We start from the raw sequence: 14,953 nt of genomic DNA, 5'->3' as shown, positions 1-14,953 counted from the left end.
GGTTTTAAACTTAGAATAATGTAATCTCATGCCGGATCCCTAGTAATAACGATTATTTGCATCATGTGCATTTGATCTTTGGGACTCAACACAGGGGTTGGGTCCGTCTAGGACAGGTGCACCCAAAAATAAAGACCATCCTGATGCATCCTACGTGCTATCTGAATATTTATCTGTTTCGGCTTGCATGTTGACCGGATAAGAAAGGGAAATAAATAGAAAAATCAAGAGTGAGGTAGGAGAGAGAATTTACCCAGTTTCTAAAAATCCCGATATTTTAAAATATCCCGAAACTCTGCCAAATTTTTGAAAAGAGAAAAAAAGAGAGAATGTATTTCAAAAAAGTGAGTCAAATATCATGTTTTATGTCAAAATTGACCGAACTACGCAGGTCTGATTCTCACCGGATGTGGGATACGTAGGCAACCCACATAAGGTTCGGCCTCATTTTTACCAAATAACAAAATAAAGGGTGTTTCAGGGCTTTTGGTCAAAACAATAAGCCGACCCAGCTTCAGTGGTATTTTAAGTTATTTTTTTTACCGGAATAGCCTTAGATTAAATTTCAATTATTGAAAGGCTATTTTCGGGAGAAATAGGCAAGTCTGTTTAAAAGGTGTCTTTTCCAATTAAATACTTACCCCCCGGCCTCAAAATTCGTTTGGAATTGTGAAGGGGCCACATTTGCAAAACAACCATTTTTGCTAATATAGCAATAAAAGGGGTCTTTGTCCGTTGATTATCTTCAGAAAGCTTGTTTTGCAAAAAGAGTCCACAAGAGTTAACCCTAACCTTAACTCTACGCAGGTACAAATGAATACTGTCTAGGACTAATTACAATCTATCATAGAACGGGCTCGGTTGCAGCTATGTAGGTGGTGGGATGATTTAGATGAAGATGGTTGAGAATGGGTGAAAGAACAATTGGGTTCCTTGGTAGACATCATGCACATCAAACCCCGGGAGGATTTTATTAAAGCTTTGGTAACCTTCTGGGATCCCGTTCACAATGTGTTCCATTTTTCGGATTTTGAGCTCACACCCACTCTGGAAGAAATAGCCGGGTATATTGATTTCGGCCAAGAGTTAAGAAAGCAACAACTCATATTCCCCAGGGCTTCCTCGGTGCACCGATTCTTCGATTTTCTAAATATCAGCAAACAAATGAACAACGCCCACGCAAGAAAAGGGTGTTGTTCTTTCTACTTCCTGTATTTTAGGTTCGGGCGCTCAGCCGGGTTTGAAACACATGAAAAGGGGCTGAATAACAAACAAGACAAGAGTATAGCAAATTCATCGTCTGTTTGCTTTCATCGTGGCATTTCTAGGGGTCATGGTCTTTCCGAATGCGGAGGGTACAATAGACTTTCGTATGGCCAGAATTGCATAGGTCCTCGTCGACAAAAAAGATCACACACTTGTCCCGTTAGTGCTGGCAGACATTGACCGGGCATTAACCTTGTGCAAATCTGGGGCTCAATTTTTCGAAGGATGCAATGTTCTTCTTCAAATGTGGATGATCGAACACCTTCGCCGTTATCCTAAGTTCATGAGATATGCTTTGGACGGGAACAATTTCATCAAAAAGTATGAAGAAAGGGTGGAAGACTACAAACCACCAGAAGGGTTTGAAGCTTGGGTTTTCTACTTGAGAAAATTGAGAGCAAATCAAATTGAATGGACCATAGGATGGCTCCTGGTAACAGAAGTCATACACATGACCGCTTCAAAGGGCTACTTGATGATGATGGGAGTGAGAAGTATACAACTATATGCACCACAAAGAGTTATGAGACAACTGGGAAGATATCAGGTGATACCTGAAGAGGCAGATCTAAGCACCCAAGTCATTGAATTACACCCAGAAGCAACGCTACCCGAGGCTTTAGTTCAAAGGGACTGGAATGGTTGTCGGTATCTAAAAAGTGACACCCAGGTACCAGACCCGGCTAAGGACGAAGTTGATCCCAATTATGCTGCTTGGTTTGAAAGGAGCTTTTATGTGAACAATGAGCCGGAGCACAAGCCCGAATCCGAGAGGCCTGCCAAAAGGCCCGATGTTCAAGCCTTCGATGACAAAATTCAAGAAAGGTTAGCGTGGGGGAAAAGGAAAAGAAATATCAAGCCAACATTCACGCTTTGCGAGAAGAGTTGAGAAATGTCACCTTTAACAATGATTTACAGGCACAAGAGGCCGAGGGTGAGAGGAAAAGGTTAATTCAAGAAAATGAAGCTCTCAGAGCCCAGGTTCGACATCTGAGAATAGCAGCCGAGAATTCGGGTAGAAGCAGGAAAGATGAAAGGCTCATTTACAACCTTACCCAAAAGGTGCGTGACTATGAAGATGACCTGCAAAAAGCTGAGTCTGAGCTAGCAAAAGTACGAACAAAGTTGGCTAAAAATGTAGAGGGGCGTGCAACTTTCATTCAACAGATGAAAGAAAGATATGAAAGAGGTGTCACAGGTTAGGAAAAGGAGATTACCAACCTCGAGAGTAAAATGGCTAAACAAGCCAAGAATTTTAAAGCTGAGAGAGAACATTGTTACGCCTTGATGACACGGATGGAAGGGGACCTACAACACTTGCAAGAGCAAACTCACACTGCCACCCAGATCTTAGAGGCTAGATCCCAACAGATTGGGCATTTGTTGCGAGAAAAGGGCATCATAAGAGAAAGGATCAGAAGGATTGTTGACTTCATCATAATGAAATGCAGTGCATGTGAGGACATGACCAGATCCATGTTCTTCGCCACTGTAATGATTTTTGTCCTCTATATAATGGAGGATCACTATCAGCTCCAAGATGACATGGCACGTAGGCCTGCTGCAAGACCAATTGGTGTTCCTAGGACAGGGTTGGAGGCACTGATGTTTTCTTGATTGTATTTTCTTTTTTCGAGTCGGTATTTTTAAAGCATGTTTTGAGTCTGTTTGAGGTTTTAAATTCCTTGAAAAATTATGTCTTGAGTCTGTTTGAAGTTTTAAAGTCCTAGAAAAAGTATGTTTCGAGTCTTTTGTAATTCAGTAAAGTAGAGGTTATATTAATGAACATTTGAAAAAAAAACCACAAAATTGTTCCTTTATTTTTCGCATTTACTTCTTGAACTACATGATGATCTGATTCACGCGGTGTCGTGATACGTAGGCAATCCTCATCGGATCCGGTCATGTTTTCGTAAATAACTCAAATAAAAGAAAGCCAAAGAAAACCAAAAGAAAAGTGAGAAGAGCAAGAAAAGAGAGGAAATAAAAGAGAGGAAAATAGGAATGAAAGGAAGCATTAAAGAGCCAAAGTGGGGAGAAAAGAAAATTGGAAAGTAGGCAAAAGCCGAGATAAAACATGTAGCCGTTGTGAAGCATATAGAAACACATTTAATTGTATAGGTGCATCACGCCCCCAATGTGCGATTACCTATATGTTAATTGCTTCAAACTGACCGGTTTGTTGTCTACTGTTAAGTCCAGGTTCTATAGTAAGGTGGTTGATTTTGTGGTAGTCTGGCTTCACATTCATACTTCACGAGATCGAAAGGAAGCTTTGAAATGTCATCGAAAATTCCTCTGCCAACAATTCCTATTGCGGATGATAGCCCGATCTCGGGCATCTAAACTTCAAAATCGGTAGCTGCCTAAGAAAACAGAATTATGCGTCTCCGTGTAATGGAAATGTGGGACGCCTGGGCCAATGGAAGAGAACCACCAAGTGTGATCCCTGGGTTCCCTAAGCTTTTTCCTAGGGCAAGTGGGACCTCTAATGTCTCGATCAGTCACCCCAATACCCCACTAGGATATCCTACCATCTCAGCCCACTTTGTTGGAACACCTTCTGAGGCTCGCCCCCAGGTGTTAATGTCAGGTGCGGCCTCAAATATATTCACTGCGCCACCTTGCTCAGCTAGAACACAACCTATACTTCCCAGGCCTAGCTTTGACCCATCATCCTTCAGCTTTGAAACACCATCCTTCCCACCAGAACCTACTCAGTTTACTACCATTGCTTACCCATAGCCGCCCCAGTACGAGTTTACCGCAGAGCAGGAGAAAACCAAAAAAACCCCTAAACAAGAAGAGATTTCCAGAAAGATGAGAAGCATGGAGCAGAGTCTCAAACATATACAGGGTTTAAGTGGGTAGAAAGGCGTATCTTATGCCGACTTGTGCATGTTCCCACATGTGCATCTATTGGGATTCAAAACTCCGAAGTTTGAGAAATATGACGGGCATGGGGATCCTATAGCCCACCTTAAAAGGTATTGCAACCAGTTGTGGGGAGCAGGTGGAAAAGAAGAGCTCCTCATGGCCGACTTTGGAGAGAGTTTGGTCGGCATTGCTTTTGAATGGTATATGGACCAAGATATATCCCGTTGGCATAACTGGGATGACTTGGCTTGGGACTTTGTCAGGCAGTTTCAGTACAACATCGACATTTCCCCTGACAATAACTCATTAACAAATCTAAAGATGAATTCCTGTGAAATCTTTCGAGAGTATGTGGTCAAATGGCGTGAGCAAGCCTCCAGGGTAAAGCCTCAAATGGATGAAATTGAAATGGTCACGGTCTTTCTTCAAGCCCAAGAGGCTGATTATTATCAAAACATGATGTCTGCGATGGGTAAGCCGTTTGCTAAAGCCATCAAAATCGGTGAAATGGTTGAAAATGGGTTGAAAACAGGGCGAATCTTGAGTTAGTCTACTATAAGGGCTACCTCCCAAGAAATCCAAGGCGGGTCTGGAGGAGTAGCAAATCGAAAGAAGAAGGAAGAAACAACAATGACAACTTCAAGTGCAAGAAAACACTATTCACCCAGATCTCTTTTCTCTAAAAGAACCCCACAACATTACTATCTCCACCAAGATGTGGCTTATGCTCCACAGCCATACATAATGATGAATGCCGAACCCTACGTCAGGCCACAACAACAATTTAATCATAACAGAGCTCCATTTTCCAGAAATCAACCTCCTTACCAAGCTCACTACAATCCTCGGCCTCCACAAAACAACTTCCATGCTCGTGAACCACCCAAGAGACCAAAATTCTTACCCATCAGTGAGTCTTACTCCAACCTTTTCCCAAACTTATTCAGATGGGTTTGTTGCAGCCTGTACCCCAAACTAGGAAGAACCCAATGTCGCCCGCTTACAGAGCTGGTACTCGATGTGCCTACCATTTAGGGGCAGAAGGGCATGATATAGGCGACTGTTGGACCCTGAAAAGGGCTGTGGAAAATCTTATAGAACAAAAGAGAATAGCGCTAAAGGACAAAAATGTTCCTAATATAACTAACAATCCATTACCGGCCCACAACAATAGACCAGTTATTGGAATGATCTATGAAGACAAAGAGTTTGACCTAGCTCTAAAAGCCATCATTGCAATAGCCGATGTGGAAAAGAAGCCAAGGGCTGTCATAAAACAAGATAAGGGGGAGAAGAAGAGCAAATCTACCCCCAGAATATAGAAAAGAAAGTGGAAATTGAAACTGAGGCAACACCCTCCAAAGATGTCGTTCTCTATGTTCCTCGAAGCTACAAGAAGGAGCAGATGTCATTGAGTCCTCCTAGAAGATTTGATCTAAATAAGGGAACTAAAATGTATGTGCCCAAGGGGACCTACGTGGTGTGGGGGCCAATAATTCCACCAAGGCTGAGTGAGCCCGTGGTTATTGGTCGCGCGCCGCAAAGGCCCATGACAGATCCCATTGCCGTTCCATGGAACTATAACAAAGTGGTAGTAACTTACAAAGGCAAAGAAATCCCGGGAGAAGTTAAGAAATATAACCCGACCGAGAAGTACCTTTATTTGGAGGAAGTAAATAATGTCACAAAGAAGCATTTCCCGCCTAAGAAGCCACTGAGTGCTGAAGAAGTGGAAGCATTCTTCTAGAAAATGAAAATGGCAGACTACGAGATGATCGACCAGCTCTGAAAGTCTCCTGCCCAAGTTTCCCTACTGTCTTTGCTAATGAATTTAACTGAACATCAAAAAGTGTTGATCAAAACTCTCAACGAAGCATATGTACCCATTGAAACCACTGTAGAACAGTTGGAGAGGATGGCAGAAAGATTTTTGTGATCAATCAAAACTCTTTCAGCAAGAATGATTTGCCCCCGGAAGGGGCCGCACACAACAAAGCCCTTCACCTGACAGTTAAATGCGAAGGGTATTATGTGAAATGGGTCATGCCTCTCAACTCTGCAATGTATAGAAATTGGTACTAAGAGAATCAGACCCAACAACGTCTGTGTGCGTGCTTTTGATAGCATAAAGAGAGATATAATAGGCAAGATTGATCTGTTTCTGACTATTGGCCCGGTGGACTTCGAAGTGACCTTCCAGTTTTTGGACATGGATACTTCCCATAATTTCCTCTTGGGAAGGCCGTGGATTCATGCAACAGGGGTTGTACCTTCTACTCTCCACCATATGGTGAAATTCTAACATGAAGATCAGGAGATTGTAGTTCACGAGGAAGATGAGCAATCGATTTATCGGGACTCATCAGTCCCTTGTGTTGAAGATAAAGAAGGAAGTGAACATGTAGTCTATCAGGCTTTCGAGATTGTGGTCGCGAACCAATGCAAAGAAAGAAACCCTTGACCTCAACCCTTCCTTTCAAATGCATCAATTATGGTTCCCAAAGAAATGATCAGACATGGCTACAAACCTGGGAAAGGGCTCGGGAAATCATTGCAAGGAATCGCTGAACCTATCACCCTGATTGCTAGTGAGAAGCTCTTTGGGGTAGGTTTCCAACCTACCTCAGCTGATAGAAAATGGGCAGATGAAAGAAAGAACGATGGTTGGGTCTTGCCTTGCATCTTTCTAAAACATTTGTCAAGCCTAAATACAATGAGGAAGAGGAAGATGAGGCCTTCACGACCGAAGAAATTGAAGAAATCTGTGGGGTTATGAGGCAGATGTTGTATGAAACCCACATGGTCCAGCCAGGGGAAGGCTTAAGCACCTTTGAGGTGCTATACATGGGACCCAGTGCCAGACTGCAAAATTGGAAGGCTACTCCATTCCCAATAAGGCGGGAGTCCCGGTAGACCAGTACTGCCACTTTCTCTACATTACGAGTTATTCCAGGGTGTAACTCGGATGTTTTCTTTAGTTTTCTATCTATAATTTCAAATGTAAACCCTATTATCTTCAAATTCAATGAAATGAAATCAATATTTCATCGTTCATATCTCTATTCTTTCTGATTTTGTTACTTTTTCTTATTTTTTCTTCTTTTCAGTTCTAATAAGGAGGATTTAAATAACGTGACATGCTTGCGGACTTCATGCCCAGATCCAAACACGCTGTCTAACTGTGAAATAATGAACCAAGAACTAGAATATGATTAAGAAGAGGCTTTTAGGAAAATAAATCGAGAATTGGAGCAATTTGAGAATAAACCTAAGCCGAACTTAAATGATACTGAGCCAATTAATTTGGGTAGTTCTAAAAAAGTCAGGGAAACCAAGATAAGCATGCACATAGATGAGGAAACCCGGGACGCATTGATCCAACTTTTGTTTGAGTTCAAAGATGTGTTTTCTTGGTCATACAATGACATGCCAGGACTAAGTGTTGATTTGGTAGTTCATAAGTTGCCAACTTACCCCGATTGTCACCCTGTCCAGCAAAAGCAAAGAAAGTTTAAAACCGATATCAGTGATAAGATTAAAGAAGAAGTCAAAAAACAGTTGAAAGCGGGAGTGATCCGAGTGGTTCGATACACCACATGGTTAGCTAATGTAGTTCCAGTGCCAAAGAAGGACGGGGAAATTCGAGTGTGTGTGGATTACAGAGATCTGAACAAAGCAAGTCCTAAGGATAATTTCCCTTTACCAAACATCCACATCCTTGTTGATAACTGCGCCAAACATGAGATACACTCCGTCGTGGATTGTTACGTAGGATATCACCAGGTGTTGATGGATGAAGAGGATGCAGAAAAGACAGCTTTTACCACACCCTAAGGCATATACTATTATAGAGTCATGCCTTTTGATCTGAAAAATGCCGGGGCAACTTACATGAGAGCCATGACTGCCATTTTTCATGACATGATGCACCAAGAGATAGAGGTGTATGTGGATGACGTGATCATCAAGTCCAGGACCCAGGATGACCATGTTCGGGATTTGAGAAAATTCTTTGAGCGGCTGCGTAAATATGATCTGAAGCTAAACCCATCCAAATGTGCATTTGGGGTTCCATCTGGCAAACTTTTGGGATTCATAGTTAGGCAGAGGGGCATCGAGCTGGACCCAACAAAGATAAAGTCCATTTGAGATTTGCCTCCTCCAAGAACCAAGAAAGATGTTATGAGCTTGTTGGGAAGATTGAACTACATCTGCCGATTCATTACTCACTTGACGTCTACATGTGAACCCATTTTCAAGTTGTTAAAGAAAGATGCAGCAATCAAATGGACAGACAAGTGCCAAGAAGCTTTTGACAAAATCAAAGAATACTTGTCGAACCCGCCAGTCTTGGTCCCACCTGAATTGGGAAGGCCTCTGTTCTTGTATTTGACAGTCTTGGAGAATTCTTTTGGATATGTCCTCGGGCAACATGATGTGATCAGGAGGAAAGAACAAGCAATCTACTATTTGAGCAAAAAGTTCACAAGCTACAAGGCTAAATATACTCTGTTGGAAAGGACTTGTTGCGCTCTGACCTGGGTAGCTCAAAAGCTGAGGCATTACTTGTTGGCCCACATCACTTATCTCATCACCAGGTTGGACCCTTTAAAGTACATATTCCAGAAACCAATGCCCACGGGAAGATTGGAAAAATGGCAAATCTTGCTCACTGAGTTTGACATAGTCTATGTCACTCGCACAACAATGAAAGCCCAGGCTTTAGCGGATAATTTGGCAAACAACCCGGTTGACAATGAATACCAACCTTTGAGCACCTACTTCCCGAATGAAGAGGTAAATTCAGTTGACACTATATCCAAAGATACTAATGATTGGAAAATGTTCTTTGATGGAGAGGTAAACGCAAAAGGTGTTGGAATTGGGGCAATCTTGATCTCACCCACCGGTCAGCATTATCCAGCCACAACCCGGCTTTGGTTTTTCTACACGAACAATGCTGCCGAGTATGAAGCCTGCATTATGGGTATGAACATGGCAATCGACCAAGATGTCGAAGAATTGTTAATCATGGGAGATTCGGATCTGATTATCCGACAAGCCCAAAGAGAATGAGAGACTTGAGATGTCAAACTTATTCCCTACCGGCAACATGTGGAAGATCTTAGCAAGCGATTCAAGTCAATAGAGTTCAGGTACATCCCTCGTTGTCACAATGAACTAGCTGATGCACTTGCTACTTTATCCTCGATGCTACCATACCCAGGCAATGCCTACATTGATCTCTTAGAAATCCAAATCAGGGAAAGACACGGTTACTATAATACGGTTGAGGTAGAACCAAATATTCAGCCATGGTATCATGACATCAAAAGATTTCTGAAAACTAAAGAATACCCCGAGCAAGCCAATGGAGATCAAAAGAGAACCATTAGACGACACACAAGTGGTTTCTTCTTGAGTGGTGTTGTCTTGTACAAAAGAACTCCAGATCTCAACTTGTTAAGATGTGTTGATGACGAGGAGGATGGAAGAATCATGTATGAAGTACACATAGGAGTGTGCAGGTATGTTTTGGCAAAGAAAATCCTTCGAGCGGGCTATTACTGGATGACTATGTAAAAAGACTGCTTTAGCTTCGTCTGAAAATGTCATCAATGTCAGGTGCACGGAGACTTCATTCATGCACCGCCTACAGAACAGCATCCTATGTCGCCACCTTGGCCATTTGTTTCCTGGGGCATGGACGTCATTGGGCCGATTGAGCCGAAAGCGTCAAATGGACATAGATTCATATTGGTCGATATCGACTACTTTACAAAGTGGGTTAAAGCAATTACTCTCAAGTCTGTCACCAAGAAAGTTGTAGTAGATTTCGTACATTCCAACCTCATATGCCGTTTTGGTATTCTTGCAACTATTATTACGGACAATGTTGCAAATTTGAATAGTCATTTGATGAGGGAGATATGTGAACAATTCAAGATAATGCATCGGAACTCTACTCCTTATCGGCCTAAAGCCAACCAACGAAGCAGCAAACAAGAACATCAAAAAGATTTTGAGAAAGATGATTCAAAGTTCCAGGCAGTGGCATAAGAAGTTGCCTTTTGCATTATTGGGGTATCGCACCATTGTGCGCACATCAGTCGGAGTAACCCCGTATCTTTTGGTTTATGGCACTGAAGTCGTAATACCCGCGAAAGTTGAAATCCCTTTTCTCCGGATCATTATTGAAGCTGAAATTGAAGACAGTGAGTGGGTCAAAACCCACTTGGAACAGTTAACCCTGATCGATGAAAAGCGAATGGCCGCGGTCTACCACGGGCAGTTATATCAACAAAGAATGGCCCGTGCCTACAACAAGAAAGTGCGGCCTAGAAACTTTGAAGTGGGAAAACTCGTTTTAAGGCGTATTCTCTCCCATCATCAGGAAGCAAAAGGAAAATTTGCTCATAACTGAAAAGGCCCATACATTATCAGGAAATTGTTGCCAAAAAGGGCATTATATCTGGGAGACATTGAAGGAAATGATCCTGAAACAGCTGTAAATGCAGATGCAGTCAAAAGATACTATGTCTAATCCTTCTGCAACAATAAAATTGTCTGATGGGGATGACAAATGCTTTCATTCTCGCTACCCCAAACACTCCAATCCTTTGCTAACCCTTTGAGCCGGTTACCCTCCTTTAATTACCCTCTTTGAAATTTGAAGACGTTTGTAAAAAAAAAGAAAAAAAAACAAAAACAAAATGTTTCCCTGAACTATGTTCAACTTGATTCTGAAAAGATACGTAGGCAACCTCTTTCTGGGGTTCAGTCACACCAGAACAAAAATCCAATTTTCCCCAAAAGTGAAACTGGGGCAGATGTTATAATAATTCGGCGACGATACCGCCCGAACAATTCTAAAGTTATAATTCGATCAAAATTCTTTTACCCAAACCTTGTTCAAGTCCTTCCGATCAATCGGTGAAAGGTTTTCAAAATCGGAGAATGCAGCCGTTTGGATCTGATACAATCAAGTTGAGAGAAATAAAATGAGAGAGGCTTATTGGTAAAACCCTACGGGCACCGTAAGTCGATGGTGAGTAGAGAAACTGAAAATGAGAGAGTCTTATTAGTTAAAACTCACAAAAGAGCACTATATGGCGATGGCGAGAAGAGAAATGAGATAGGTCGATTGGCGAAAACCCTCAAAGGGCATCGTTGATTGAAAAGAAGGAACCCCTCACCACCATTGGTATTTGAAAGAGTCCTGGCAAGGTTTCTCGATTTAAAAACACAAGTCGCAATGGGTTTATGAGAAGTTGGATAGTTGTGCAGATGGGGTATCCAGTCCAAGAAGCATGTCATGTCTATTGAAGTCCGCATGCACCACAGATAAGTCCTTCTTTCCCCCCGAAAGGGACGCTTCTCCTTAAATTCATTTTCTTGTCCTTTGTTTACTTTTCCTTGAATCCCTTTCGGTCTAACTCTATTCCAAAATTAAAATAAAGAAAATGTGGCAAGATTGGTTTTATAGGGTTTTGCTTAATAAAAGCCAATCCCAAAGAAAAGTACCCAGCCTCAGCGGATGCATCAAGTCGATCCCGACTGGCCATGATGGCCGATGCTCTGAAGTCAAAGTTACATAAAATGAAAAGAAATCCGAAGTCAAAGGCTTCTAGAGGTAGAATAAAGTAAAAAGGCCAAAGCCCCATACGAGTGAGCCGTCATGAGAAATTTTGAAAGGTTGAGTTCCTCAGTTTTAGGAGAGAGATCAATCTTCAGAAAAAGCCAGCAAGCAGCAGAGGTTCTAACCAAAAGAGTTGAGCAAAGAGCAAGTGATCAAAAATATCAAGGGCACAAAACAACCATTGTTTCAAACTAATAATTGTTCTTTGTTTGAAAAGTTAAAACAGGTGCAATCCAAAACAGCCGTGCAGGAAGCAGGTGCAACCAAATAGAAAAGATGAGCAAGAGCTAGAAACAGCTTTGCAGCAATAATCAACCCAAAGGGGAAGTTTCCTCTAAATTCATTCCTGCATTTTTACTAAAAAAAATGATGAACTGAAAAATAAATTGAAATAAAAAAGAGAGATAAGAAGAAAATTCAAAAAATATATGATAGCTTACGATTCCCAACCAAAGTCTTTTACGCTTTTGCTGACATTAGGGCTCCAATCCCTAAGTTGAGATTTTAGACATAGGGCCACCGTACCCTAATTGCCTTTTACTAACATTAGGGCTCCAATCATTGAGTTGAGGTTTTAGACAAAGGGCCTCCAGTCCCTAGTCGCCTTTCGCCAACATTATGGCTCCAATTCCTGAGTTGAGATTTTAGACATAGGGCCTCCATTCCCTAGTCGCCGTTTTACCAATATTAGGGCTCCAATCCCTAAGTTGAGATTTTAGACATAGGGCCTCCATTCCCTAGTCACTTTTTGCCAACATTAGGGCTCCAATCACTGAGTTGATATTTTAGACATAGGGCCTCCAATCCCTAGTCGCCCTTTTACCAACACTAGGGCTCCAATCCATGAGTTGAGATTTTAGACATAGGGCCTCCATTCCCTAGTCGCTGTTTACCAATATTAGAGCTCCAATCCCTGAGTTGAGATTTTAGACATATGGCCTCAATTCCCTAGTCCCCTTTTTACCAACATTAGGGCACCAATCCCTGAGTTGAGATTTTAGACATAGGGCCTCCATTCCCTAGTCACCTTTTGCCAATATTAGGGATCCAATCCCTGAGTTTAGATTTTAGACATAGGTCCTCCATTTCCTAGTCTCCTTTTTCAAACATTAGGGCTCCAATCCCTGAGTTGAGATTTTAGACATAGGGCCTCCATTCCTTAGTCGCCTTTTGCCAACATTAGGGATCCAATCCCCGAGTTGCGATTTTAGACATAAGGCCTCCATTCCCTAGTCGCCTTTTGCCAACATTAGGGCTCTAATCCCTGAGTTGAGATTTTCAGACATAGGGTCTCCACTCCCTAGTCGCCTTTTCTTTACCAACATTAGGGCTCCAATTCCTGAGTTTAGATTTTTAGACATAGGGCCTCCAATCCCTAGTCGTCTTTTTACCAATATTAGGGCTCCAATCCTTGAGTTGAGATTTTAGACATAGGGCCTCCATTCCCTAGTCGCCTTTTTACCAACATTAGGGCTCCAATCCCTTAGTTGACATTTTAGACATAGGGCCTCTATTCCCTAGTCACCGTTTGCCAACATTAGGGCTCCAATACCTGAGTTGAGATTTTAGACATAAGGCCTCCATTCCCTAGTCGCCTTTTTACCAACATTAGGGCTCAAATCCCTGAGTTGAAATTTTTAGGCATAAGGCCTCTATTCCCTAGTCCCCTTTTTTCCAACATTAGGCCTCCAATCCCTGAGTTGACATTTTAGACATAGGGCCTCCATTCCCTAGTCTCTTTTTTCCAACATTAGGGCTCCAATCCCTGAGATGAAATTTTCAGACATACGACCTCCATTCCTTAGTCGTCTTTTGCCAAGATTAGAGCCCTAATCCCTGAGTTTCGATTTTCAGACATAGGGACTCCATTCCCTAGTCACCTTTTGCCAACATTAGGGCTCCAATCCCTGAGTTGAGATTTTAAACATAGGGTCTCCATTTCCTAGTCACCTTTTGCCAACATTTGGGCTCCAATTGCTGAGTTAAGATTTTAGACATAGGGTCTCCATTCCCTAGTCGCCTGTTTACCAACACTAGGACTCCAATTCCTGAGTTGAGATTTTAGACATAGGGCCTCCATTCCCTAGTCGCCTTTTAACTACATTAGGGCTCCAATCCCTGAGTTGAAATTTTAGACATAAGGCCTCTATTCCCTAGTCGCCTTTTTACCAACATTAGGGCTCCAATCCCTGAGTTAAGATTTTAGACATAGGGCCTCCATTCCCTAGACGCCTTTTTACCAACATTACGACTCCAATCACCGAATTAAATTTTTTAGACATAAGTCCTCCATTCTCTAGTCGCCTTTTTCCCAACATTAGGACTCCAATCCTTGAGTTTAGATTTTAGACACAGGGCCTCTATTCCCTAGTCGCTTTTTTCCAACATTAGGGCTCCAATCCTTGAGTTGAGATTTGAAGACATAGGGCCTCTATTCCCTAGTCGCCTTTTCTTTACCAACATTAGGGCTCCAATCCCTGAGTTGAGATTTTCAGACATAGGGCCTCCATTCCCTAGTCACCTTTTTATCAACATTAAGGCTCTAATCCCTGAGTTGAGATTTTCAGACATAGGGCCTCTATTCCCTAGTCGCCTTTTTACCAACATTAGAGCTCCAATCCTTGAGTTGAGATTTTAGACATAGGGCCTCATTGCCTAGTCGACTTTTTACCAACATTAGGGCTCCAATCCCTTAGTTGAGAATTTAGACATAGGGCCTCCATTCTCTAGTCGCCTTTTGCCAACATTAGGGCTCCAATCCCCGAGTTGAGATTTTAGACATAAGGCCTCCATTCCCTAGTCGCCTTTTGCCAACATTAGGGCTCTAATCCCTGAGTTGAGATGTTTAGACATAGGGCCTCCATTCCCTAGTCGCCTTTTCTTTATCAACATTAGGGCTCCAATCCCTGAGTTGAGATTTTTAGACATAGGGCCACCATTCCCTAGTCACCGTTTTACCAATATTAGGGCTCCAATCCCTAAGTTGAGATTTTAGACATAGGGCCTCCATTCCCTAGTCACTTTTTGCCAACATTAGGGCTCCAATCACTGAGTTGAGATTTTAGACATAGGGCCTCCAATCCCTAGTCGCCCTTTTACCAACACTAGGGCTCCAATCCCTGAGTTGAGATTTTAGACATAGGGCCTCCATTTCCTAGTCGCATTTTACCA

Source organism: Nicotiana tabacum, chromosome 10 (genome assembly GCF_000715075.1).
Source record: "Nicotiana tabacum cultivar K326 chromosome 10, ASM71507v2, whole genome shotgun sequence".
In the NCBI taxonomy this organism is placed as follows: Eukaryota; Viridiplantae; Streptophyta; class Magnoliopsida; order Solanales; family Solanaceae; genus Nicotiana; species Nicotiana tabacum.
Note: the sequence above shows the minus strand (reverse complement) of the source record.